The following is a 27,533-nucleotide window of genomic DNA, read 5'->3' on the forward strand; positions in this document are numbered from 1 at the left end:
AGATCAACTTGCTTGTTCAATGATTGATTTTGTGCTCCTCAAGCACCAGGGGAAACAAGTTTGATTCTAGTGAATTCGAAAAAGAATCTGATAGGGGGTGTTTCTTATACTAAAACATGTGGTTATCATGGGTCTAGGTGCCCATATTGGTTGTTCAAAAAGGAAATTCTATTAGCACAAGTGTATGACTAAGAGCATTTCTTTCAATTCCTGCATCATCTGATCTGATCTCGCACTTCTCCTTGTCTTCAAGATTCCCTCCCTTATTAGCATGTGACTAGGGGTGGCTGTAAATAGAAAGTGTGTCTCAAAGGTGGTATAAGATGGTAAGGTATCATGATTGCCAATTCCCATGATCCAATCCATCCTCGATAAGCTATGTCCTCTCCTCCCCGGTGGCATAAAGTCCAATAAGATCTTGTACTGATCTTACTTGGTCCTTTCATTCTGTTGTAAGGCATGTAGCTAGTCCAATCCATAGAAATTCATTCCTTTCCTTTCACGCAAGTTTATAGTCTTTCCAAGGTAAGGTATAATGGAGCGATTCAAATTCCCATGGCTATTAAACAATCAGACGATTAAACAATTCAAGGTTTTCCTCCTTTTCTATTATATTCTAGCAGCGCCTCCAAAGATCTAATTATATAGGGCCTACTTGGAATACCTCACCAAATGGAGCGTGTCCATCCAAGGTAAGTTTTGTAAAGACTCTCCCCCGAGTGTTATTTTTGTTATACTGAAGGATTGGTACTCCATCCCATTATCGTAGGTTTTCGATAGTACTTGAAGGGTCTAATAACAGTCCCTCCAAAGTAAGACGAGTGTGAAAAGATAATCTATGTGGGTCTGGCCATCAACAATATCTGTCCTAGCAATGAAAAAGTTGTCCCATTTATCAAAATTAGGCTCCCCAAAGATGTACGAACAAGAATCCACCAAATAATATCCCTCCTATAGTATGAACATATCCATCTAGGAGTAAAAGATCTATGAAATGTCAAGATCCACCCACGCTACCATACGTTAGCTACTAAAACATGGCCATTGATCCACTCTTCCACCCATCAAATAAAGCCTTCCCAACGGGGCTTTAAGATGTTCCATAATCCAAAGTAATCTAGCATAGTGAAACACCAGTTAAAGATATAAGCAAGTAAAGGTAAACTCCCTACGGGCACAATACCAGAGGAGCATGCATGTGACTAAAAGTGTTTGGCTACTATTAAATAAAACCTCCATTCCACCTGTCATATGATAAAGTAATCAAGACTAGCCATGTTGATTTCATAATGGAATGACTCAAAGCCTTTGAAAAGCGAGTGTAGAGCTCTAAACAAAGTGGTTAGCGTAGGTCAAGAATCATCTATCCGGTGATCTTAAAGTCAATTCTCAATAGGTAAGTGGATTATTGAGAGTCTATGAGGTGATTTCCCATCAAATAATTCCATCCATCCACCTGGTCGGGGTAGGTTGGAAGAACTAAGTTTCATCTCTTATCAATCTCACGCCGGTTCATTCAACCTCTCCTCTCCTCTCTATTTTGATGGAGCAAAATAATCCACAAACCATTCAGCTAGCAAAGAAACGATCTAAGCTCAAATTAAACTTCCCTATGCTATTGGTTGAATGTACTATGGAACCAAGACTAAGAGGTATTGTTCTGCTGATTGATACTAGGTTGAAAGGGTCAAAGGTTTCTATTATACATGTAATAATAGTGATTCAAAAATCTTGTCAAAGGTCTATTCTATAAAGCCCGATCGACTTCACTCTCCTGCCTTCTTCCAGACTTGGAAACCTAGTAGGTTGGGGCAAGCAGTTCGATTCTATTGAATCTGATGCATAAAAGCATTGGAGATTGTGTATTTTATATAAAAAAAAAACTTTGTTGTAATGGGTCTTTATATAAGCTTATGGATAAACCTTATAATTTTTTGTTCGTTTATTTGAAAATGGGATCCATACATGCGAGGAAAGAGAAGGAGATATGGGAATGAATGCTCGCATAACCTTATATAAATAATCCAACCTTAATTTATTTACTTTAGCAAGCGTGTAAACTAGTAACCTATTTTTAAGTCAATCTCCTATCTATATCCCTATCTTAAGAGCGCATAAATGAGATTCATAATGAAACTGAAGTACATTTATGCATGCACTATGAATGTCGGGTCAAGGGACTTTGAAACTTGTAGCAATCCCTCCATTATCACCCGCATTACTACGTATGTAATAATACGTCTATTCATCATATACCTAAAAACCACTTAACAACTTATCAGAACTACCATGTCGAGTCTACTATCTACATATTTAATTGATACGTTTCAAGCAAAGATCAAAGGAATGAGTGAGAAGAATGAAGCGAGCGGACATACCATCCAAAGCATGGGTGGAAAAAAATATATATCTATGCACAGTGTGGACTACCTTTCAAGCATATCATAATAGATATAGTACACTTCAGATCAACTCTTCATGACTCATATTGGGGTGGGTAACCCCATCCGACCATTGGGGAAAAAGTATACTCCATCATCGGGGCAAAGGTACCTACATGCATTAGGGAGATAGATAAATATATGAATCATAACACGAAGGCTGAAAGAAAAGTGGGTAAGTGCTCCAAATGTTTCCTAATTGGAATGTGGAATTTCATGTCCATGTAGATGCATCTAGCATTTCCCTAGGAGCACTGCTTGCATAACGATGGGGGGGAATCTCAATCACCCTTTTTTTTTGCAATTAGGAAATTGTCTCAAGCCGAGCACAACTATACCACCAAAGAGAGGGAAGGGACAGCTATGGTGTATGATTTACAGAAGTTCCACCGTTATCTATTCTGTTGGAAGGCCATTTTCAGTTCTATGCAGACCATTTAGCTCTAAAGTACTTGGTGAAGAAGTGTATCTTAGAAGGAAGAATTTGTAGGTGGTTGTTGTTATTTCAGGAGTTCCCTTTTGAGATTATGTTAAGTGAGGGATACATAAGAAATGTAGCTATGATACGTAGATAAATTTACTTAGTTTAACCAATGCCTATTAATTGGGTTGAAGCAAGATATCTAGTGGAAGAACCTGTAAATGCATCTTATCCACCCGTGGGACGCGAGCAAGGAATAAAGCTACCTCCTTCATCTGGTAGTTTAATCTCTCCTAATACCAAGCTATACTAATAGAAGAAAGGGGAAGGCCTAAACTTTTGTAGTCATCTTAAAAATACTATAGATAGCTCCTCCTTGCAATACTATTTATAACCAACTAATCCTCTTTGACTCCACTAGATAGAACCTCCTTGAGCTAACTCGCTTCGGTTCTTTCATATCTAATTTGAATAGGGAATGTATTGCTAGTTTCATAGTGAATGTCATATCAAATAATCATATTGATATTAGCGAAGAGTCATATTGGGTTATATAATCATACTAACTCATCATAGCGAATAAGAGTGATCATGATGGGGCCAGCCCATGTGGTCCTACCGTCTAAACGCTGATGTGTTATGTACCCACAATATATATAACAATGCAATTGATTTTGGTTATAAATGTCTTTTGATTTTTAATCTACTTGGGTTACGGTGTGTGTACCTTGATTGTCTATCTATTGGACAATTGTCCCTCCTCGGGATTTTGCAAAACCCGCCTTGGTTTGGGGTTTTATACTGTTCACACTCATTTGGTTTTCATTGTTGCTCCGGTCTTTGGCTCTGCGAGCTCCTGGCGATTCCTTGCGACTTCTGTATTTTCCGTTGTGAGTTTATGAGTTTTGTGTGCCTGGTCGATGGAGCGATGTGCTCCTGGTTGCGTCATGGTCTCAGTCGTTCTAAGTCTCGGCCTATATGCTATTGTTTGCTCAGTGAAACCCTGGTAAGGTTTGCGTTATGGAATTTCTTTGCATTGTATATTCTCTGTCACTGTGAGTATATATTCAGCCTTAATGTCTGCCTCTGTGCGTTTTGGTCAATTTCTGCCTGTAACTCACAAGGGTTTATAGCTAGTCGAGAGATGTAAGGTTCATGGTGACATTCGCTTTGGCTCTGGTTTGTTGGCTCCCAAATTCGACAGGTTATGGTGGCATGCTCTGTTCGTTCCTCCGTCAGCTTAACCTAGTAAGTTCCCATTCCATGCTAGACTTTTCCTTTGCTGTTCTTCTTGAGTCTAATGGCCTCACTCCTCTGTGAGCAGGAGGTTCGTCCGGGTGAGAAATACGGCTATGGCTTGCATGTCAGGTAACGACACTCGTTCATTTTGTTCAATCTCTTTGTTCCAGTTCTCCGTTTTTTTTCTATGGTTGGAACCTAATCCTTGTTCTGTTTGCCTTTGTGCAGGTGGAGTCGTTCGTTGGTCTTGATGCTTGGACTTTCGGCTGCCCCGAACAATATACTGGTAGAATCATTCTGTTGTCGTAGCTTTGCTTGTCTAGGTTTTTCGACTTGTAGGGTCTGTTTGTTTTTCGTTGGCCTTGTGCCGCTGTCTGTTCTTGGTTCCTTAGCTATTAGGCTTTGTGGTAGCTTCAAGAAATGAGTTCGGACTCTATGCGATTGGCTTCTGTTTGTAGTTGTGTCAGTTCCCACGTCTGCGAACTGGGTTGGTCTTGTAATTGTTTTGAACAGAGAATGTGAAGGTATATATATGGACTTTGGATGACTATATTATAACCTTGTGAGTTTATGCAGAAATAAATTTTTAATAGCTCTCGTAGTTTGTTTACATACCTGCTATAATTGTATATGCCTGAACGTTATGGTTGTGTGGCCTGTACTGGTCGTTGTTGCTCTTCGTTCGATTTAATTGTCTTTTCGCTCTGGTTCAGAATCTGTAGTGGTAATTTAACAAGGTTCCCACCATAAAATAATTACACAACATTAACTTATATAGCATTTGAGGATGCTTGTAGGAATTGTATGTGCACTGAATAATGAATATATTCTTTATTGGTAATTTCTTTTTCACAGTCGACCTATATTGGCCTTGTTTTCCTCCTTTTGTAACACTGTTCTCAAACAGTTTGATAACTGTTGTTAGTTTGTGTTGTCGGTTATAGTAGTTATTTGATATATGAAACTTCTTCACAACTAGCACATTTTCCTTTACATGTATTTACAACAATAATATAATTGTTCGGAAACAAATGATTCTAACTAATTACTATTATTCCTAATTAGAAGTCATTACATTATTCTTAGGCATTTTAAACAGAAAAGTAGAATAAAAACAACAACTAAAAATAAAGACAGATATATTGTCCGTCCAGTGAGCTGTGTTCTCTATCCTTTTCAGAAACCATGTCAACCTTCCTTCCGTCTTTGCCCTGTTAGCCAGATGCTCCTGCATCAGGCTCCCGGGGTAAAAGAAATTCATGGCTCCGTTCCATGAGTTCCTCCACCGAATAACCAGGCTTCTGTATTTGCGCCGCGTCGAGCCATGAGCTTTCCTCCATTAGACGGTCTCTCCACTTGACGAGGTAACGTAGATATTCTTTCCTACGTGTCTTCTTGGCTACCTGGGTGCTGAGGATCCCTTCAATCTCATGGGTCTGGGTCGAAGGCAATTGTTTCTTCCAAGAACTGTCTCCAAGTTGGGTGTCCCATTATGGCTGTACCAAACTATCATCCTCTACTTGGGCATTATATGCGAACAGATCCGCCACATTGAAAATAGGTGATATGCCTATGTCAGGTGGCAGCTGAATCTCGTAAGCATTGGCTGAAAATTTACATAGGATTTTGCATGGACCAATTTTCTTATATTTTAGTTTATTATATGTGCCCTTAGGAAACCGTTCCCGGCGCAGGTGCGCAAGGACCTCATCCCCAACATTAAAATGCACCTCTCGCCGCTTTGAATCTGCTTGCTGCTTGTATTTCTGCATGCTGTCCTGCAACCTTATTTTGACTTTTTCATGAAGTTCGCTCATTGCTTCTGCAAAGTCTTCCCCATCCGCGCTTCTCCGTTCCAACTTTCCCAAATCTCATAGTTCATGTATTCCCCGAGGATGCATGCCATACAAGATCTGAAATGGGTTGTGTCCATTTCTACGATTGGGCAAATCGTTATAAGCGAATTCTGCCTGGGCGAGGGCTCAATCCCATAACCGCGAATTTTCTCCAGTTAAACTTTGTAATAAATTCCCCAAGCTTATGTTCACCACTTCCGTTTGTCCATCAGTCTGCAAATGATACACAGAGCTGAAATTTAGTTGCGTGCCCAACTTTTTCCACAGGGTGTGCCAAAAGTGTCCTGTGAATTTTACATCCCTGTCTGAAATGATAGTTCTGGGTGGGCCATGTAATCTAACAATCTCCGTGAAAAACAGGTGTGCCACGTACATGGCGTCACTAGTTTTCCGGCAAGGAATAAAATGAGCCATTTTCAAAAATCTATCTACCACCACCATTACTGAATCATACCCCCGCTGTGTTCTAGGCAGTCCGAGGACAAAGTCAATGCTCACCGAGTCCCATGCCCTGCTTGGAACAGGTAGTGGTGTGTAAAGTCTAGTATTCTGAATGTGTCCGTTTGACAGTTGGCAGACTTTACACCTGTTTACATATCTCTGTACATCCCTGCTCATTTTAAGCCAATAATAAAAATGTCCGAGTTGCTCCAAAGTTTTGTTGATGCAAAAATGTCCCGCTAATCCACCACTATGCTTCTCGCGTACAATATTCTCCCTCATTGAATAGTTCGGGATACATAGCTGCCCACCTCTGAACAATAATCCCTCCTGTAAATTATAGTCCTACCATGGGTTTGCATTCCTCAATACGGGATTTTGGCAGGCTTCAAAAGCTTCCTTGAAGTCTGTGTCAGTTTGGTACAAATCTTTCAAATGTTCGAATCCCAGTACCTCTATGCTACTCTCTTGTAAGAGCAAGGCTCTTCTGCTCAAGGCATCCGCCACTTTGTTGGCTTGCCCACTTATGTTTTTTAACGCGAAAGTGAAACTCTGCAAGTATTCTACCCACTTGGCGTGCTTATGGTTTAACTTGTGCTGCTGCATTACATATTGTAATGCCGAATTATCAGAAAACAAGACGAACTCATTGCCCAGCAGGTAGTGCCTCCAATGTTTTAAAGCTTGGACCACTGCATAAAATTCCTTGTCATACGAGGAATATTTCTGTCGGCTCTCATTTAGTTTTTCACTAAAAAATCCCACTGGTCTGTCTTCTTGACTGAGCACAGTGCCAATAGGTGTTCCACTTGCGTCACACCGAACTTGAAAAAGTTTATTGAAATCGGGCAGCCTCAAGATTGGCCTCTCCGTGATCTTCCGCTTCAAAAGCTGAAAATTGTCTTCTCCCATCTTGGTCCAACAAAAAGGATGACTGGCCTTTTTGATGGTCTCTAACATTGGTGCGCAGATTTCACTGAAATTTCTAATAAATTTTCGATAAAAACTTGCCAATCTGTGGAAACTACGTACCTCAAATAAGCTCTTCGGTGACGGCCAACTTATAATTGCTGCAATCTTCTCGGGATCCATTTTCAATTCATTTTCTGCAACTACAATCCCCAGATAGACCAGCTCCTTCTGCAGGAAAGTGTATTTCTTTAAGTTTATCAGGAATTTGTTCTATTGTAACTTCTCTAACACCCTTCGAACATGTTGAAGATGTTCCCCTTTCGTTCTGCTGAAAATTAGGATATCATCAAGATAAACTATCACGAACTTGCCAATAAATTCGTTTAACATCTCATTCATCAATCTCATAAAGGTACTAGGAGCGTTGCTTAACCCAAATGGCATGACCAGCCATTCGTATAGCCCTTCATTAGCCTTGAAAGTTGTTTTCCACTCATCTCCTTCCCTAATTCTGATGTGATGATAACCACTCTTCAGATCAATATTTGTAAAATAAGCTGCTCTGCTAAGACAATCCATCATGTCATCCATCCTGGGTAAGGGAAATCTATATTGAATAGTAATTTTATTAATAGCCCGTGAATCTGTACACATTCGCCATTCTCCACCCTTCTTAGGTGCAAGTACTGTTGGTACCGCAAAAGGGCTCAAACTTTCTCTGATCAGTCCCTTATCCAGCAACTCCTGCACTTGTTTAGGAATTTCTTCATTGTCTTTCCGACTCATCCTATACGCTGCCTTGTTCGGCAAGCTTGCTCCAAGTATAAAATCAATATGATGGCTAATACTCCTCTCGGGAGGCAACTTATCTGGCAGATCATCAACTACAATGTCTTGGAATTCTTTCAACAACTCTTGAATTTCTACAGGCAGTTCTGATTTTTCTGTGTTTAGCAACATCGGTTTGTCCTCCTTACAATCGCATAATTGACCTCATTTTCCTCAATCTACTTCACAAACTGTTTTCCTCCAATTAACAATGTTTTTGTTCCACTCGGTTCTGCTGCTTCCTCCTCTTTGATGGGTACAAGCGTATGTTTGATCCCATCTTTCACAAATTTATAACAATTTGTCTTCCCATCATGCGTCACCTTCCAATCATACTGCCACGATCTCCCTAACAGTATATGGCACACATCCATTGGCATAATATCGCAGACCACCGTGTCTTGATATTTGCCAATGTGAGATTCTACCTCGCACTGTTCATCAACTAGTAGCTGGTGGCCTTTCTGTAGCCACGACACCTTGTAAGGCGTGGGGTGTTTAACCCGCTTCAATCCCAGCTTTTCCACCATTTCGATGGCAACCAAATTATCTATACTCCCGCTGTCTATAATCAATTTACAACACTTCCCATGTGATTTGCAAACTGTTCGAAAAGCGCCTTTCGCTGGGTCTGTTCAGCCATCTCTTTGGCTAGCTTCAACAGGACTTTGTTCAAAATTAGAGCTTCCCCCATTTCCGCCATGTTTTCTATCTCCTAGATTTGTGCTTCAGCTTCCTCAGGCTGCGCAACAAATGCTCCCCTCTGGCCAGCTTGCTCAGCTTCCAGGCATTCGAAGGATCTGTGCCCCCACTTATGGCACCTGTAGCACTGGACATTAGTCCCCCTTCCGCGACCATTTGCTCTTCCCCGCTGATATGGCCAACCTCCTCTAGTGCTATCTCCCTTCTCTGCTATCCGTGAAGCTCTGGAACTGCTGCCTTCTTCGTTGTTTGTGGCAGTTCTCCCTCTGTCGTAGGACTGTCCTCATCCTCTGCCATTTCCTCTTCCTCTCCTGTTGTTCTGCTTCCCGTTAATTTTCTCTTCAGCCTTTACAGCACTCTGAAAGGCTTCTTCAATATTTTGGGGAGAGAGAATACTGATCTCGTCCAATATTTCCAACCTCAAGCCATTTGCATACCTCGCTGTTTTTCTGGAGTATCATCCATATAACCAGCAAGTAAATTTACACGGTAAAACTCTTCTGTGTACTCCTTTAAAGTCATACCTTTCTACCTTAAATTTTTCACTCGTCGATAAAGCTCAACCTGGTAGTCTTTAGGCAAAAATTTTCCCTTCAGTTTTGCCACCATCCTTGGCCACTTTCTTATTGGAAACTTGTTCATTCGTCTCCTGTCCGCTTAGACACTATCCCACCATAAGGCGGCGTGCCCTTTTAATTTAGTTGCAACAAATCTAACTCTTTTGTCCTCACTGATTTCCTCATTTTCAAAATACTTGTCTAGTTCACTTACCCAATCCAGCAAGACATCTGCGGACACAATGCCATCATAGTTAGGGATCTCAGGTTTGGGTTTGCTGCTCGCTAACAGTACCGATCGCAACAGTCTCAACTCTGGGGCTTCTTCCTCTGACCCATCTGTAACAGTTGCTGCCTCATCTTCACTATCATCCCCATGTTCCGGGTCTCTTTGCCTACCTGCCTCTACTGCCTCCAAGCGAGTTGTAAGGATTCTCAACTGTTCTCTCAAACCCTCGTCTGCTACTCTGCGTGCACCTCTCCCACGTCCTCATCTTTGTACTTCCATCTTCCTCTACTTCCTCTAAAATGCTGCTCTGATAGCACTTGATGGGACCAGCCCACGTGGTCTCGTCGTCTAAAGGTTGATGTCTTATGTACTCACAATATATATAACAATGCAATTGATTTTGGTTATAAATGTCGTTTGATTTTTAATCTGCTTGGGTTACGGTGTGTGTACCTTGATTGTTTGTCTATTGGACAAGTGTCCCTCCTCGGGATTTTGCAAAACCCGCCTTGGTTTGGGGTTTTACACCGTTCGCTCTCATTTGGTTTTCATTGTTCCTCCCGTCTTTGGCTCTGCGAGCTCCTGGCGATTCCTTGTGACTTCTATATTTTACGTTGTGAGTTTATGAGTTTTGTCTGCCTAGTCGACGGAGTGATGTGCTCCTGGTTGCGGTCGTGGTCTCAGTCGTTCTAAGTCTCAGCCTGTATACTATTGTTTGCTCAGCGAAACCTTGGTAAGGTTTGCATTATAGAATTTGTTTGCATTGTATATTCTCTGTCACTGTGGGTATATATTCGTCCTTAATGTCTGCCTCTGTGCGTTTTGGTCAATTTCTATGTGTAACTCACAAGGGTTTACACCTAGTCGAGAGTTGTAAGGTTCATGGTGACATTCACTTCGGCTCTGGTTCGTTGGCTCCCAAATTCAAAAGGTTATGGTGCTATGCTCTGTTTGTTCCTGCATCAGCTTAACCTGGTAAGTTCCCGTTCCATGCTAGATTTTTCCTTTGCTGTTCTTCCTGAGTCTAATGGCCTCGCTCCTCTGTGAGCAGGGGTCCAAGTGAGAAATACGGCTATGGCTTGCCTATCAGGTAACGACACTCGTTCATTTTATTCAATCTCTTCGTTCCAGTTCTCCGTTTTTTTTTTGTGGTTGGAACCTAATCCTTGTTCTGTTTGCCTTTGTGCAAGTGGAGCCATTCGTTGGTCTTGATGCTTGGACTTTCGGCTGCCCCGAACAATATACGAGTAGAATCGTTCTATTGTTGTAGCTTTGCTTGTTTGGATTTTCCGACTTGTAGGGTCTATTTGTTTTTCGTTGGCCTTGTACCACTGTTTGTTCTTGGTTCCTTAGCTATTAGGCTTGGTGGTAGCTTCAAGAAATGAGTTCAGACTCTATGTGGTTGGCTTCTATTTGTAGTTGTGTCAGTTCCCACGTCTGCGAATTGGGTTGGTCTTGTAATTGTTTTGAACAGAGAATGTGAATGTATATATATGGACTTTGGATGACTATATTATAACCCTGTGAATTTATGCAGAAATAAATTTTGAATCGCTCTCGTAGTTTGTTTACATACCTGCTATAATTGTATATGCCTGAACGTTATGGTTGTGTGGCCTCTACTGGTCGTTGTTGCTCTTCGTTCGATTTAATTGTCTTTTCACTCTCGTTCAGAATCTGTAGTGGTAATTTAACGACGTTCACACCATAAAAGAATTACACAGCATTAAGTTATATAGCATTTGAGGATGCTTGTAGGAATTGTATGTGCACTGAATAATGAATATATTCTTTATTGTTAATTTCTTTTTCACAGTCAACCCGTATTGGGCTTGTTTTCCTCCTTTTGTAACACTCTTCTCAAAGAGTTGGATAAGTGCTGTTAGTTTGTGTTGTCGGTTATAGTAGTTATTGCATATATGAAACTTCTTCAGAACTAACACATTTTCCTTTACATGTATTTACAACAGTAATATAATTGTTCGGAAACAAATGATTCTAACTAATTACTATTGTTCCTAATTAGAAGTCATTACATTATTCTTAGGCATTTTAAACAAGAAAGTAAAATAAAAACAACAAATAAAAATAAAGACAGATATAGTGTCCGTCGAGTGAGCTGTGTTCTTTGTCCTTTTCAGAAACCATGTCAACCTTCCTTCCGTCTTTGCCGTGTTAGCGAGATGCTCCTGCATCAGATCATACTTGTGAAAGATCATGGTGGTCTTGTTCTAGGTAACGTAAGTCATAGCAAGAATCCAACTTATCGAGTCCGACTTCTCATCATAACTCCACTCGAATAATCTCCACTTCATATCATGGTCTATTGGATAACTTCATGTCATGCTCGTAATCATTGGGCTAACTTTGGGTAGTGGTCATGGGTAATAATGAGGCTAGAGATCATGGTCCCATTTGTCACGGTAAGACTAAGATGATGGTCCCATTGGTTTTCGGAACAAAGATAGGTTGCATGGTGCTACTCGACTATAGGAACAAACCCTAGTGCTACTAATGAACAACCATAGTCTACTTGTGCTGCTAATGAAAAACCATACTCTAGGAGACGACAAAACCTTGCTCATGAACTTGGGGTGTAATTGATATTAGAAGCCTAATAGTGCAGTTTCACTTGATAAGAGATACTAGCCTTGGTTTTTCTCGTCTTTTTCTAATGGGTTTTATGAGCCTTTATGGTACCTCCGAGCGAATATCCAAGAGATAGGTAGTTTCATAAGGACTAGGGTAGGTAATTGTCTTCCAACCGAGTAGGGATGTTATGAATCAAATGGTAACTAATCTCACGAAATGAGAAAGAAATGCATTCCTTATTATTATTTCATGCACTACCACTACTTTTGAATGACGTGAAGATCGAGTTATCTATTCCTAATCATCAAGTCATTAAACTATCGTATACAACATGCATCGTATACAAAGAAACTATCTAGAAGAAAGAATAGATCTCACTTGACTTCCACTTCAAATCGAGTTACACATAAAAAAGAGTAGTTATAGACATTTCTATTGATCTTGTTATTACTTACTTATCTACTCGTAGGGTTTTCTTGGATATTTCATAATCTTGTCTTCTTAGTTGTTACTCAATATCCTATCAAGCTATAAAAGAATCTATGTCTTGATGGAACCAATTGAGAAAAAAGCTATAAATAATCTACACGTAAGTATTTCACTGGAAAAAGGAACAAGTGAAGCTTGGTAAGTTGAACGATCATCACCAATTATCAGTTGAGTGAGCCCCATGTTTCATATGCAGCCCATTTCATGATGATATCAGTTCAGTGAGCCCCATGTTTCATATGGAGCCCATTTCATGATATAGGACAAAACAAATATTGAACCCACGGCGAGTTGTCTCTGTCTCCATTCCATTTCAACTGCTTCCAGGCCACACCCACGTGCCTTTATTTTTAGTCTATTGTTGTTATATACTACCATACTTTTAAAGTTATTATAAGGCGGTTGCGCAACTAGTTACATTGTTGGACCACAGCTGCTACCCCACATGGGTTACTTTTGTGGACGAACGGTTGTTTATGGGGGCCTCTCTTGGCGGATTGGACAGCGACGTGAGATCTGCTACCCATATGTGTGTGGGGGATCGGGCCTATCATTCATATAATGGAATCAATGCTCCTACTTCTGTCTTTGTTGCCACTCCATGCATAAACTTATTATTACCTAGAGACACTGGATCATTTGCTGGTGAAGCAACTCGTCGAGCTAGAGATAGTTTCATTTCTGGTGCTTTCACAACTGAATATAATAATGCAACTGCCCCTGTTACTGGTTGTTCTCTAAATGGGAATAGGAATAACCACGAGGTAACCACTGATTCAAATGCTTTCTCTGTGCAGGCTCTGGATCTATAACGACTGGAAGGGATCTTGTACTCGAATTGAATCTGAGAGAGCAACTAGATAAAACTACTGATCTTCTTGGTGGTGAAATTGCTTCTGCATCTTCTAGGACCAGATCCGAAACTGCCTACGGTTATCAATCTCAAATCAGAAGCTATGCACTGGCCTCCATCCCTGTTTATGCTTGCTTTGTTACTAGTTACACTTCTTGCTATGCGTCTTGATCTTAAGTATTTGTATACTCCACCAGTATACTATTATCATTGATGAGATTACCTCTCTCGGTGGTCGAGCCACGCTTACACATCCTCTCCTCCATTGTGTTTTTATTGACGATTAAGGGTGTGGCCTAAGTCCCTTCTTGTCAAGTAGTTCCTGTAGCTTTCTTGTATCTAATATAACTTGATTTTTGGCCATCTGAGGTTTAGCAGTGTTCATTAGCCCTAATGGACTTGACACCTATAACATCTGGTCTTTCCCCTCAAATTCTGTACCTTATAGGTGCCCATGTTGAAAGTGCACCCTAGATTCGCCTTGCATCTGGCTCAATGGAAATGACTCCTGCTTCCATATGAACAGATTACGGGTAAACTGTCTTTAAAGCGTACTCTTTCTCCCCAGTTTACTACGTGATCTAGATATGGGGTTGTTACGGAGTTCAGGAATGCTGCCTCCTGATCTGGGTCTGGAATGGTTCCAATTGGATTAGAAACTCACTAATAACGCTTCTCCCTTTGCTGATGCTATTTCTTAAGCAACTACCCGCTCGGATACTTCCCGTGTATTACCTTATTGAACCTATGCCTTACCACCTAGTTATACTTATGTTCTCGCAGTTGTGAACAATTATTATCCTATTATGTTAGCTTTTGGATGGACCGTCTCAGACAAGGATTTAGCAAGGAATAGGATTGGGGATGCTAGTACAGGAGTAACAAGGGATAGAAAATGGTGATCATGGCGATACATTGTTACTGGTAAACTAGGTGTTATCTCTGGGCTTGGTTTTTTATCCGCTTCTAGTCATTGATCTGGAAATTGAACAACTTAAACTGCACCCGACGCATCTCCATCTCTTTCTACTATGGGTGCTACTTTATTGGTTAGTGTTGCTACTAGGTCTTGATCTTCCCTGGCTTCTGTTCTTACCTTAGCTTCTAGATTATATGTTGCTGGTCCTGGTTCATTTTCTTAATCTACTAAATAAACATAGGATTCTACTACTGCTCGTCGTTCCTCATGGTGTTTCAATGCCTGGGACTGATTCTCGACCTGGAGGATCTGCATATGGTGATTAGGATGCTTACTCTGCTACTAATTTACCTACTGGATATGCTGCTAGCGGTACAGGTGGATGAATCTTGGTAGAACTGTTGTTTCTTACTCTACTGGTGCGACTAGATATGGTTCGAATGTGGAACTAGCTGGATCTCGCTCTCTAACATGAAAGGTGGACACTGGCTCTCTATCTCAAAATGGAAGGGATCGAGGTACTGTCACTGCTTCTGTAGGCTTTGTGTTTTCTCTTGGTAAAGAGACCTATGTTCTTAGCTCTATTACTATTAGAGGTGCTGAACCGACATGATCTATTTTTTTGGTGCTATATCTACTACCATGGCTACTGGTGGTTTTATCTAATGTGGTGGTTAGTTCCCGTTCCCCATGTGTAGTGGTTAGTTCCCTATATGTGTCTCTGTATGGATCATCCAGAACTCGATCACGAAGGTCATCATCTCGATCACAAGGTACTAGTTCATTTGCTTAATCGACAAGATCTACTTATGTTGAACCTGTTGCTGTACAGTCGACTACATATTCAACTGAAAAAACATCTACTTTTCTTGTGAATGGTCTTGCTGCTGGTACTAGAGGTGGTGGCGGATAAACTATTGGTCCTATATAGCTGGATTAGCTTTCTGGGCATGGGTATGTATCTTCAACTGCTTCAATGGTTGCAGAATCAACTACTTATTAAATAAGTCACTTGTTTACAATCCCTTCGCTTATAGCTTTGTTCCTTCCCTTGCCTACGCCTAGATTAATAGGTACTAGCAGCCACCACTGAATAGGTACTAATAACAAGTTAGGTGTATGAGCGTTCTAGGATGATCCAACGACGAGAATGGAGTTCTTCCACCGAGGTATAAGTGGATATTTTATCTACAACGATGCTGGTCAAGAGATGGATGATGGGCCCAGAACAGGATCTGTTGCTGGTGTTGTTGGGTTAGATGATGGTATTGGATAGACAGACGCTGCGTAGGGTGCTTCGAGTTGATATGCTTCTGGTTCTCGATCTCGATCAGGTATAAGTGGATATTCTGTAATCTCCATTGACTGATTAATTAAAACTTCTATTGTTGGGTGTCCAACTGCCTTTACCTTAGCCATTGGGTAAACGGGTGTTGGGTCTACTGCTTTGTCAGCTGCTTCTGCTTCTACCTCTACCTATCCTACTAGTGATGGATAAGAAACTGCGTCTCCCTCACTAACCTTAGATCGACTCATACGACCAGAGTTGCTGGTTGAGAAATAGCTCTGTGTACCATTAGTTCCTGAACCGGATAATAGCTCCCCTTTCCTTTATTTCGTGCTGGCTCATCATAGATGCAACAGTATTAGTTGTCGGCTCATCACAGCCTGTTATACTATATTTAGTATCACCTAAACCTTGAGCTCCGACACATCCATGCTCGCTTAGATAATATAATGTTCCCTAAAGGAGTAATCCTCATTTGTCCAAGAAAGGTGTGAAGGTATAATCACTGGGCCTAAACCTCTGTACGATAGTTGAGGGGCTGGTCATCATCCCGATCTCACTATTATTTTGAAACAGATGAAGAGATTCATTTTCAGTGGAGAAGAATCTGAACCTTCAGGCATAGTGAAAAGAGTGGGTCACGTGGAACCAGTTTTAATGAAGATGTGGATAACGATTAGTTAGAAAAGATCCCTATAACATCATTTTCTTGAGCTCTAAAAGAAGGTATGGATCAGGTCAGAATTGAATCACTAGATCATCCTTATATTCTCAAGATCTAATGGATATGAAATTGGACAAGGTAATGTCTTAGAAATTGGGAGGATATGGGTATGTATATTTATCATCATATAGATATGTTGTTGAAGCTAGAGGATCTGCAATGTGAGATAAGGTGTAATATCCATTATGATCAGGCAAATTATATACCTCAGTGCACAGCACCCATGGGTCAAGTCTGATTTTCACTTGGACACCTTTACCAACTTTCCAACAAACTAGTTAATGAATTGATTGAAGGGCATCAATAAGATCTTTCTAAAACATGGAGCCTTTTTGTGGGATTTGGACACCTCAACCAATCCATTAGAGTCTGGCTCTATAGATTTTGATCAAATAACCTTTGTCCATAATCCACTGGAATTTATTATCCTCCATACACTCTTGGCTACCAAGGCATAAATAATAATATTTTTTGAAAACCTAGCCCCCTTGGGATTTTGGGAGAGAAAATTTATTCCACTTAACCAAAGGCAATCCCTGTTTCTCCCTGCTACCATACCATATAAATTAGAAAAAGAGCCATTGAATCTTGTTAAGGATTCCCTGAGGGATCAAAGATAGTATTTACCAGAAGACTTGTGCTTCTTAACTAGAACTAGTCAAACCCATCTTGATAACCAATGGTTACACTAGTGGTGAATACCTTTCTCCATTTTCCTTATAAGCCAATTCCAATCACGATAATCATTTGCTTTTAAGAAAAAGCTTTTTTGGCTAGATAATCAGATCTTTACCCATAATCTATTAAGAACTGCAATATATATATAGGTGCTCTAGAAAGGTGGGAAGAAGGTTCCATAGAAAATCAGATCCAGCTTACCTACTATATTATCTGCAATAGATGAAATAAGAAATCACATAAAATAATAGGATTAGAATTTAATAACTAACTCCAAATATTGGACAAAAATACTCAACAAAAAGATTATAACACAAATTGAAGCATGAACTATGCATTCTAACAATGAGTATGTTAAATAATCCATTTTATTTTTAAAAGTAAAGGTTGTAAGCCAAATAAAACTAGAAGTGTGAAAAGAAACTATTTGGAATTGCAACTATAATGGGAGTTAATCCTTAGAAAACAAAGAATAAAGGAATTGTTTCCAGTTTGTAATAAGAAATCTTCAGAAGAACTTAATCAATTGACAACATTATAATACACAAACTATAAATTGTCATTGTAGTTTCAAAAGAATTGACAACATTATAATACACAAACTATAAATTGTCATTTTAGTTTCAAAAGAGTAACATGGGACTGATAAATAATAACAAATTTAAGGGTGGATGGGCCAGAGGAAAATGTGTCAAATTGATATATAAAAATTATAACCCATATGTCTTTCAACCAAGAGAAAGGTGGAACTGTTAAATAGAACATGTAGGGTAAAAACACCTTGAAATTGTAACATTTAACTAACCATAATAATAAAAAGTTATTTTTTATTGCTTATCCAATACCAATTCTATACAAGAGTCCAAAATTTCTCTTGAAATAGAATGTCTAAAAAAGGATACAAAGTGGGAACTCCACTATAATTACACATCCATTGAAACAAATGCATATACCTCAACACTCTCTAAAAACCCAAACTTGCAAATACATATAAATGATCTACTAAGGAACAATGATTTAATGCAATCTCACATCCTATGTTTACAGGAAATATATTTGAAAAAACCCATCTTATTACAAAAACTTGAAGATATATAGATTTTGGAACATTTGCAGTTTTAAGAGAAAAATGTAGAAGCTACAATAGAAAAGATGATTCTTCATGACATGCATATTGCAGTTCTTAATTTCTATGTTGCACCTTCTGCAACATTGACCAACACTTGACCAACACATTGCATACTGTTACAAAAAAATTATGTAATATACCCTCAAATTTAACAATATTCATTGTAGAGATTTCAACATGGATATTCTTCAAAGCAATAAAGAAACAAACAAACTAAAATGCTAACATTCTGTAATATACCCTTGTATTTAACAATATTCATTGTAGAGATTTCAACATGGATATGCTTCAAAGCAATAACAAAACTAACTAACTAAAATGCTATATTGGAAGCAGCAATATAAGTAAGGGCAAACAATTTTAGTTTCACTGCCTTATTTTTTTGAATTCAACTTTTGCTACAAATTATTATCTATTTTTGCCTTCTCAAACATAACTCTAATTGTGAAATTGACCATGGTTATTTTTAAAAGCACGAAAAATATTACTAATCTTTGCCTTATTTTTTTGAATTCAACTTTTGCTACAAATTATTATCTATTTTTGCCTTCTCAAACATAACTCTAATTGTGAAATTGACCATGGTTATTTTTAAAAGCACGAAAAATATTACTAATCTTTTCACATGGAATAGAGTTGAATGTAATATATTGACCCACTTTGACTAAATAATAAAATGTTTATTGGCAAAATGTGCATAGATTTAGGAATTTGCAATCAATATTATGACATCATTCATAACTATATGTTAATATAAAATGGAAGAAACTTTCAATGGGTTGTCTAAGTTTGTACTTTTTACAACTACATTGATAAAGCATAGTCACTGATTCTTTTAACATATAACATAGTGATTAGATAACACGCCTTCACCACAATTTCTTTGTGTAAATAGCCAATAAAAATTACTAGAAATGCACATTGGAAATGGGAGTTGGAGCTGTCTATTGTAGCAGAAAAGGTATAAATTCTTCTAGTAAATCTTGGTGATCATAAAATAGTATTTCCACCTATCTCATTTGGTAGTAAAAGTGCAAATTCTTTCCACCTATATGGTTTGGTAGAAAAAGCTTAAATTCTTCTAATAAATCTTCATGATCTTAAAATAGTATTTCCACCTGCATACAGAAAAATAGAATTAAATTCCTTATAGAATACCATATCCTAAAAGAATTAGAATAAATTAACATTTATGTTCTCATATTTACAAAACACTAGAAAGTACCTCTTTGTATACTTCATCTTTTGATTTGTTCCCAGATTTATACATGTTTAATATATCCAAAAAGTTTGGGTATACTTGTTCATCACTTTGAAACCTTGTCTAAAAACAATAAACCAAAACAAAATGTCAAAACAAGAATGTTATAACCAAGACACCTATAGGAGTTCAACATTTCAAAAACACGTCTAGTTACAATAAATTGGGTTGTAAATATAAAATAGCTTTCAAATATCATAGAAATAATACATCATCATCTGCATTATCTTGATTTTATTAACATAATTGATCATGTGCATTACCTTGATCTTATTAACATAATTGATTTCTTGGTGAAAGTCAACCTGTTTTTCCAGGAAGGAAATGTAATTTCATAACCTTTAGGCAAAAAGACATTAAAACCCAAAATAAGCGAATTATGGCCTTTAAATAATTTTTTTACTCGAGCTATAACATCAATGGTATCAAGTCTGCAGAGAAGAATTGTCATCAATATTAAGATTTGTAGTTAATGGAGACCAAAGAAAATAACAGGTATTGATTGATAATGCCCATCTTTATAAAAAGGAAGTACATACCTTCGGGCTTTGAAAGCTTTCATGACCTCAATGAATTCATCATATTTCTCTTTATTATCCTTGAAAATCTCTTTTACTTCCTTGAGATATCGCACTCCCTAGCTGTAATAGATTATTCACAAGCAACAAAAATGTCAGGTTACCCATCATCCCTTTTGTATAAAGATCTAAAAGAAGGACTAATTAAGAATGAAAGTAACTGGCTAGAAAGAGACAAACTGCGTCATATTCCAGAATAGACAAACTGCACCTATATTGACAAAATACTGGAAATATGTCTCTTTGAAACCATTGAACTCCAAAAACTTTAAGAAGTCCATATGAACAAGAATATACCATATGGAATGGTTGTTAGGAAAGAAAGAAAAATATTTTTTTTAATGAACAATAATATACCATATGGAATGGTTATTAGGAAAGAAAGAAAAAGTTCTAAAAAAAATAGATCTCTAAATAACAATAAATGATCTATGAAACTATAAAATTCAATATTAAGAAACAGCATGCCAAGGAACATAACAGGCTAGAAAAATACATAAGATATTTGATCACGCAGATACACATACTACTTGGAACAAGAGTATAGCATATGACATGGTTATTCATTAAGATGTCCATATGAACAAGAATATACCTTATGGAATGGTTATTCCAGGATATCTTTAAAAAAGTTTAAGAGAGAAAAAGGTTATAAAGATAATAGATCAAAAAATAACAATAAATAATTTATGAAAACTATTAAAAAAAAACCATCTCCCATCTCAGTGATTCTGAAGTTCCAGTACCACCAAAAATGTCAGCAAATATAACAATAAATGATTTATGAGAGCCAAAAAAAACCATCACTTCATCTAAGTGATTCTGAAGTTCGAATAGCAATAAAAATGTCAGCAAATATAACAATAAATGATCTATGAAAACTAAAAAAAAAAGGACCATCACGCCATCACAGTGATTCTGAAGTTCCAGTACCAACAAAAATCTCAGAAAATATGAATGGCAAAAATTCAATATTAAGAAACATTAGGTTAAATTACCGAACATTAAAAAATGCAATGGATGGTTAAGAAATGCATGGCCTCATAAGCACAGAAATCCCACTTCTTGCTCATTGGCACAGAAAACCCGCTTCTTTCCCTAGACATTGCATTAACCAGGATGATAAAAGGGATGCAAAATCCAACATCCGATTTAACTTCGCATCCGCAAGGCTGATAAAATATCCTTCAATCCGATTTAACTGCGCATCCGCAATATTCCCCGTTAAATGCAGCATGCTACGTTGTTGTTACTGGAGCAATCCCCCGTTAAATGCAGCATGCTACATTGTTGTTACTGGAGCAATCCGCCTCTGCTAAGAAAAAAAGAGGGAATCTTTCGCCATATTACTGTTGCATGCCCTTTATTCGTTTACATTAAAGGTTGCGCAACATCACATTCACTTAACCAATTGAATAACTTTCATGAAGGGTTTTGTGAATAAGGCTATTCAGAGACCAACTTAATAGCGAGGCTTTTGTGTCTACAGTTACTTAGAGATTTTTTATCACAAAATATTTTAAATTTCTAAAGCGTTTTGAACGGAATAAAAAGTTTGGTAAGTAAAATTATTCAAAGATCTAACTGAATAGATCTAAATTATTCAAAGATCTATCACATATTTAGAAAACAGATCTCTAAACCTCAATATTCCAATATAGTTACTACTGTTGTACCTTCAAAAAGCTTGATGGAAAGGCGGCTCTGAACGCCAAAAGAAAAAACCACAAATCACTTATGGTTTCTCCATATCGGGATTTTATGCACGATATAATGGCGTAAAGTCCTATCTATGCATACTGAAGAACTAGAGAAACTCTTTAGAAATTTGAATTAATGCAAGAAGGTTACAGAATTTTTAGAAAACCAAGGGTGGAAGCTCAGCGGATGGAAGGAAACAGAGCACTACTCATTACAAATTTTCTCAAAGAGAAGGAGAGAAGAACACCACCACTTCTTATCATTATGGGACTCCACCATATGGACTTTTTACTACTCGTTGTAACTAGGGTTAACCAACCCTTGTTTTATATCTAGTTTTTGGAATTTCGAGATAGTGGAAACCTTTTTGTTTAATAGGTGACATGTTCATTTTCAGAATTATCAAATAGGTTAAATGGTCTTTTTTATATAGTATTTTTAGGAATCTGAAATTATGTAAAAAGGTTCATTTTCGGAATTATCAAATAGTTTAAATGGTCTTTTTTATATAGTATTTTTAGGAATTTGAAATTATCTAAAAGGTTTTGTTTACCTAATAAAGATAGTGAAACCAATTATGAATTCAAAAATATATTTTAGAGAACAAAAAGTTACAATCTCTAGGTCAAAGAGCCATTTCATCTATGGTGAGACTCTGCTTTATAAAAAATATTGTTTTGAATATGTGAAATTAATTTGAAATTATATGATAGCTTTTTGTTTTTCTGGTAGGTGAAACCCAAGGGCATTTAAGTAGTCAAAATCACTGCTTGATTGCACGGGCTTGTTCACAGTAGCCTTTAACATTATTGGTTTCAACACAAAAGGATCTAATCCCTAAGTCTAACAATATTAATATAATATTAATATTAAATTTAATCATGTTTTTATAGGGCACCATAACAAAATTTATAATAAATCTATATCAAATTTATATTTTCAAATATTACAACTTTTATATGGAAATACATATGCCTTGAGAGATTTTCCTATATCCATAACATATGGTTTTCCTTTTAAAGATTTATTTTACAAATATTTAATTAAAATAAATATTAAAAGATTTTGGAGGAGGATTTTTTATTTTTTCTATTGAATTGTATTGTAGTTTTTATCACCATGGTTATTTTCATTTTTTTAGTTAGACATTAAATATTTTTTATTAATATTTTATTGGAGACTTGACATACTTACCCATCCCCTCATACTTAGTTGTAGAATGTGCCTCTCTACCCAATAATATTTATTCTTTCCATTGAATTGTATTGTAGTTTTTATCACTATGATTATTTTCATTTTTTTATGTAGACATTAAATTTTTTTATTAATATTTTATTCTAGAGGTGACATACTTGTGACATACTTACGGTGAGTTGTAGAATGTGCCTCTCTACCCAATAATATTGATGGTGGTCATTGTCATTTATCTATTAAATTTTAAAAGAAAATAAAGCTAAATTATTTGAAATATAATTAAAACTATATTTATATATATTTTAGATTTTAATTTAAAAAAATAGGAATACTAATTTTGTAATAAATATTTTGATTTTAGATTTTAATGTAAAGTTATATAATATAGGGTTTTTATTTGTTTTAACGTTATAAAAACATTTAAAAAATTATATTTACCCAATTTTATTATTATTTTTAAAAATATTGATTTTTTAATATTAATTAAATTTATCAAATAAATTTTTTTATTTATAATTTTAAAATCAATAATTTTTGCAATACATTTTTCTTTTTACATTTTTTCCTTTTCTAGAAAATTATAATCAAATATTAATGTAATATATATTTAATATTAAATTTGAGAATAAAGACAAAAATTACAAAATGTCTCCCTAAAGACAACTCCTTTAGCTTCGAGTTGTCTTTAGTGTAAATTTTTGGAAGCTTTTCAGGTAGTCTAATTTCTCTAAAATCGAGCACAAATTCATTGAAATCACAACTTTATTTGTAAACAGTGCATAGTAGAGTGATGAATCCATATATATAGTAAAAAAACTAGTTTAGATAACACAAATCAAGATTTCAACATGAATTTTTTGAGTCATATTCTAAATTATGAAATAGATTAAATGGTTTTTTTTAGTATTTTTAGAAATTTTTAAATTATGGAAAATAATTTTTCTAACTAATATATGAAGGAGTTGTCCTTAGCCCTAAGTAGTCAAAATCACTGAGTCATAGCATCATTTTGGTCACATTAGCCCTTAGTATTTTTGGTTTTTCGCTATTGCAGTTACTAACTAGTGACCTTTGACCACTGAATACCTTAAAAGAACACATAACAAAACACAGTTGACCAAATTATACCAGCTTAGATCCATCTAACTCTAGATCTATGATGGGCGGAGAGAGATCAAATCCGTAGTTTTTATCACCATTATTATTTTCATTTTTTCAGTAAACATTAATTTTTTTATTAATATTTGATTGGAGACTTCTCATACTTATCCATCCCCTCATATTGAGTTGTAGAATGTGCCTCTCTGCCCATTAATATTGATGGTGGTCATGGTAGTTTACTTTGACCAATCTTCTATTTATAAATCTTTAAAAGAAAATAAAGCTAAATTATTTAAAATATAATTAAAACTATATTTATATATATATTAAATTTAAATTTTAAAAATTGAGAATACTAATTTTGTAATAAATATTTTGATTTTAAAATTTAATGTAAAGTTATATAATATAGGTTTTTTATTTGTTTTACTATTATAAAAATATTTTAAAAATTATATTTACCCAACTTTTTTATTATTTTTAAAAATATTGATTTTTTATATTGATTAAATTTATCACATTAAAAAAATTATTTATAATACTAAAATCAATAATCTTTGCAATACATTTTTCTTTTTAAATTTTTTCTTTTTCTAGAAAATTATAATTTGTGTTCATATATTAATGTAATATATATTTAATATTAAATTTGATAATAAAGACAAAACCTACAAAAATTAGCCCTAAAGACAACTCCTTTAGTTTTGAGTTGTCTTTAGTGCAACTTTTTGGAAGCTTTTCTTTAAAATCCAACACAAATTCATTGAAATCACAAGTTTTATTTGTAAACCTTGCATAGTAGAAGTGCCCTAGGGGTTTTTCAAAACCATATATATAGTAAAAAATCTAGTTTAAATAACACAAATCAAAGTTTCACCACAAAATTTTCCACCAGATTTTGTTACCCAAAACTCCAAAAAATCGCTCTAAAGACAACTCCTTTAGTTTGGAGTTGTCTCTAGTGTGACTTTTTGGAAGCTTTTCGAGTGGATTATTCGAGTCTAACATTTCTAAAATCCGACAGGAATTCATTGGAATTGTTGAAATAATAATTTCAACTGCATTGCTGTCCGGAATCCGCCATGGCAGCAACGAGTGCAAACAACATTTATTTCCAAAGCCGCTTGTTCTCCATCGCACCGCCTTTCTTGCAATGGTGGTATTTTCTCAAATGGCTCTCACCACATTTTTCATCAGAGCGTAAACTTCAGCAGAAATGGGCCGCGCGATATGGTTGACAACTGTAAGATTAAATCAACAGTTGATACAAGCCTACAACAATGAACTTGCGTGAAGTAAAAGTTTTGTTTTGACCGCCAAAAAGGAGGAGGATTGTGGAGAAACTGTTGAGGGTCCTACCCTCAAAGTTTGATGTGATTGGCACCACCATAGAAGAGACAAAGGATCTCACAAACTTCAGAGTTGATGAACTACATGCATCACTCATAACACATGAGCAGAGATTGAGTAGAAATGTAAACTCATCTCTAGAGCATGCCTTCAAAACCTAGATGTCCTTTAGAAGAGGAAGAGGTCAAGGGAGAGGAAATAAAAGAGGAAGAGGAAAAAGCCAAAACAGAGGTGGAAGAAATAGTCTAGCAAATGCTCAAGGAAGAGGCAGCAATCCAAATGAGAACCAAGGCCAAGGCAGCAGCCAACAAAGTGGACAACATCATGCTCAAGGACAAAGGTATGAAAAATCCAATGTCCAATGTTATGATTGTAAAAGATATGGGCATTATGCAAATGAATGTAGGAAGAAGCAGCATGATATGAGTAATAGAACTAGTGCAAATTTCACTAGAGAAAATATCAGCCAAAACAATTTGTTTTTAGCCTATAATATTGTTGAATAAAGGAGTGAAGATGTATGGTTTCTAGACTCGAGTTGCAGCAACCATATGACAGGAAACATAGCCCTGTTTTCTATGTTAGATCAGAACGTGAAGTCACAAGTCACACTAGGGACTGATAATAAAGTTTCTGTTATGGGAAAAGAAGAAGTAAAAGTTTTAACAAAGAAAGGTGAAAAGATAACCATATGAGATGTTTATTATGTTCCTAGAATGAAATGTAACCTCTTAAGTATTGGACAACTTGTTCAAAAGCGTTACAATGGTTTCTTTCTGAATGATGTATGCACCATCATGGATAGAGCACCCAACAAACAATGTATTGCTGAAGTGAACATGACGAGGAACAAGATGTTCCCTCTCACAATGAAGGCAGATTTGTAAAAAAAAAAAGTAATAGCAGCAGTGGCACAAGAGGCTTTCCAAAGCAAACTGAAAGATGAAAATTGGTTGTGGCACTTGAGGTTTGGACATTTCAACTTTGGAGGTCTTAATTTGTTGAGTACAAAAGGAATGGTAAGAGGATTACCATTGATAGAGAAACCAGACAGCCTTTGTGAAGGTTGCATCTTGGGGAAACAACACAGAGAAAGTTTTCCATCACGGAAATGCATAAGGGCAAAAGCACCCTTAGAAATTGTCCACTCAGCTTTATGTGGACCGATGTAAACTCCATCAAATGAAGGTAGCCACTACATATTAAAGTTCATTGATGATTTTACTAGAAAAACTTGTGTTTATTTCCTAAAGAACAAAAGTGAAGTGTTTGAAAGACTTTGCAATTTCAAGGCACTTGTTGACAACCAAATCGGGCTGCATATCAAAGTTCTAAGAACTGATAGAGGAGGTGAGTATATCTCCAAAGAATTTCTATGGTTTTGTAGAGAATATGGAATTCATAAGCAGTTTACCACTAGGTACACTCCGCAGCAAAATGGAGTTGCCGAAAGGAAGAATAGGACAATCATGTACATGGCGAGGAGTATGTTAAAGGCAAAGCATTTGCCAAATGATTATTTGGCTGAGGCTCTACATTGTGCAGCATACATTTTGAATAGGTGCCCTACAAAAGCAATCATGAAGAGAGTGCCAGAAGAAGCATGGAGTGGAAGAAAGCAAGGAGTCACCCACATGAAAGTTTTTGGAGGTATGGCTTATGCACACATTCCAGATCAGCTAAGGAAGAAGTTGGACAACAAAGGGGAGAAATGTATTTTAATTGGATACAATGAGGAATCCAAATCTTATAGGTTGTATAACCCATCCACCAAGAAGCTTATTGTGAGTAGAGATGTTCAGTTCATTGAGGAGGAAGTTGGGGATGGAATCATAGAGGAAACAATGAATGTTAAAAGCTCTTTGTCGCATGATGAACATGATGAGGAAATGGCTGAAATACATGCCCAAACAGCAGCACCAACACAACGACAACACGGGACACCCTTGAGGAGAAATGAAAGTGCTTCTACAAGCACACCACAAGGAGGAAATTCAAGTGCTTCTTCAAGCACTTGCACACCAAATGAAAGAGGTAAGAAGTTCAGAAA

Source organism: Pinus tabuliformis, chromosome 2_2 (genome assembly GCF_031772625.1).
Source record: "Pinus tabuliformis cultivar Carrire ecotype Pingquan chromosome 2_2, CPIR1, whole genome shotgun sequence".
Lineage (NCBI taxonomy): Eukaryota > Viridiplantae > Streptophyta > Pinopsida > Pinales > Pinaceae > Pinus > Pinus tabuliformis.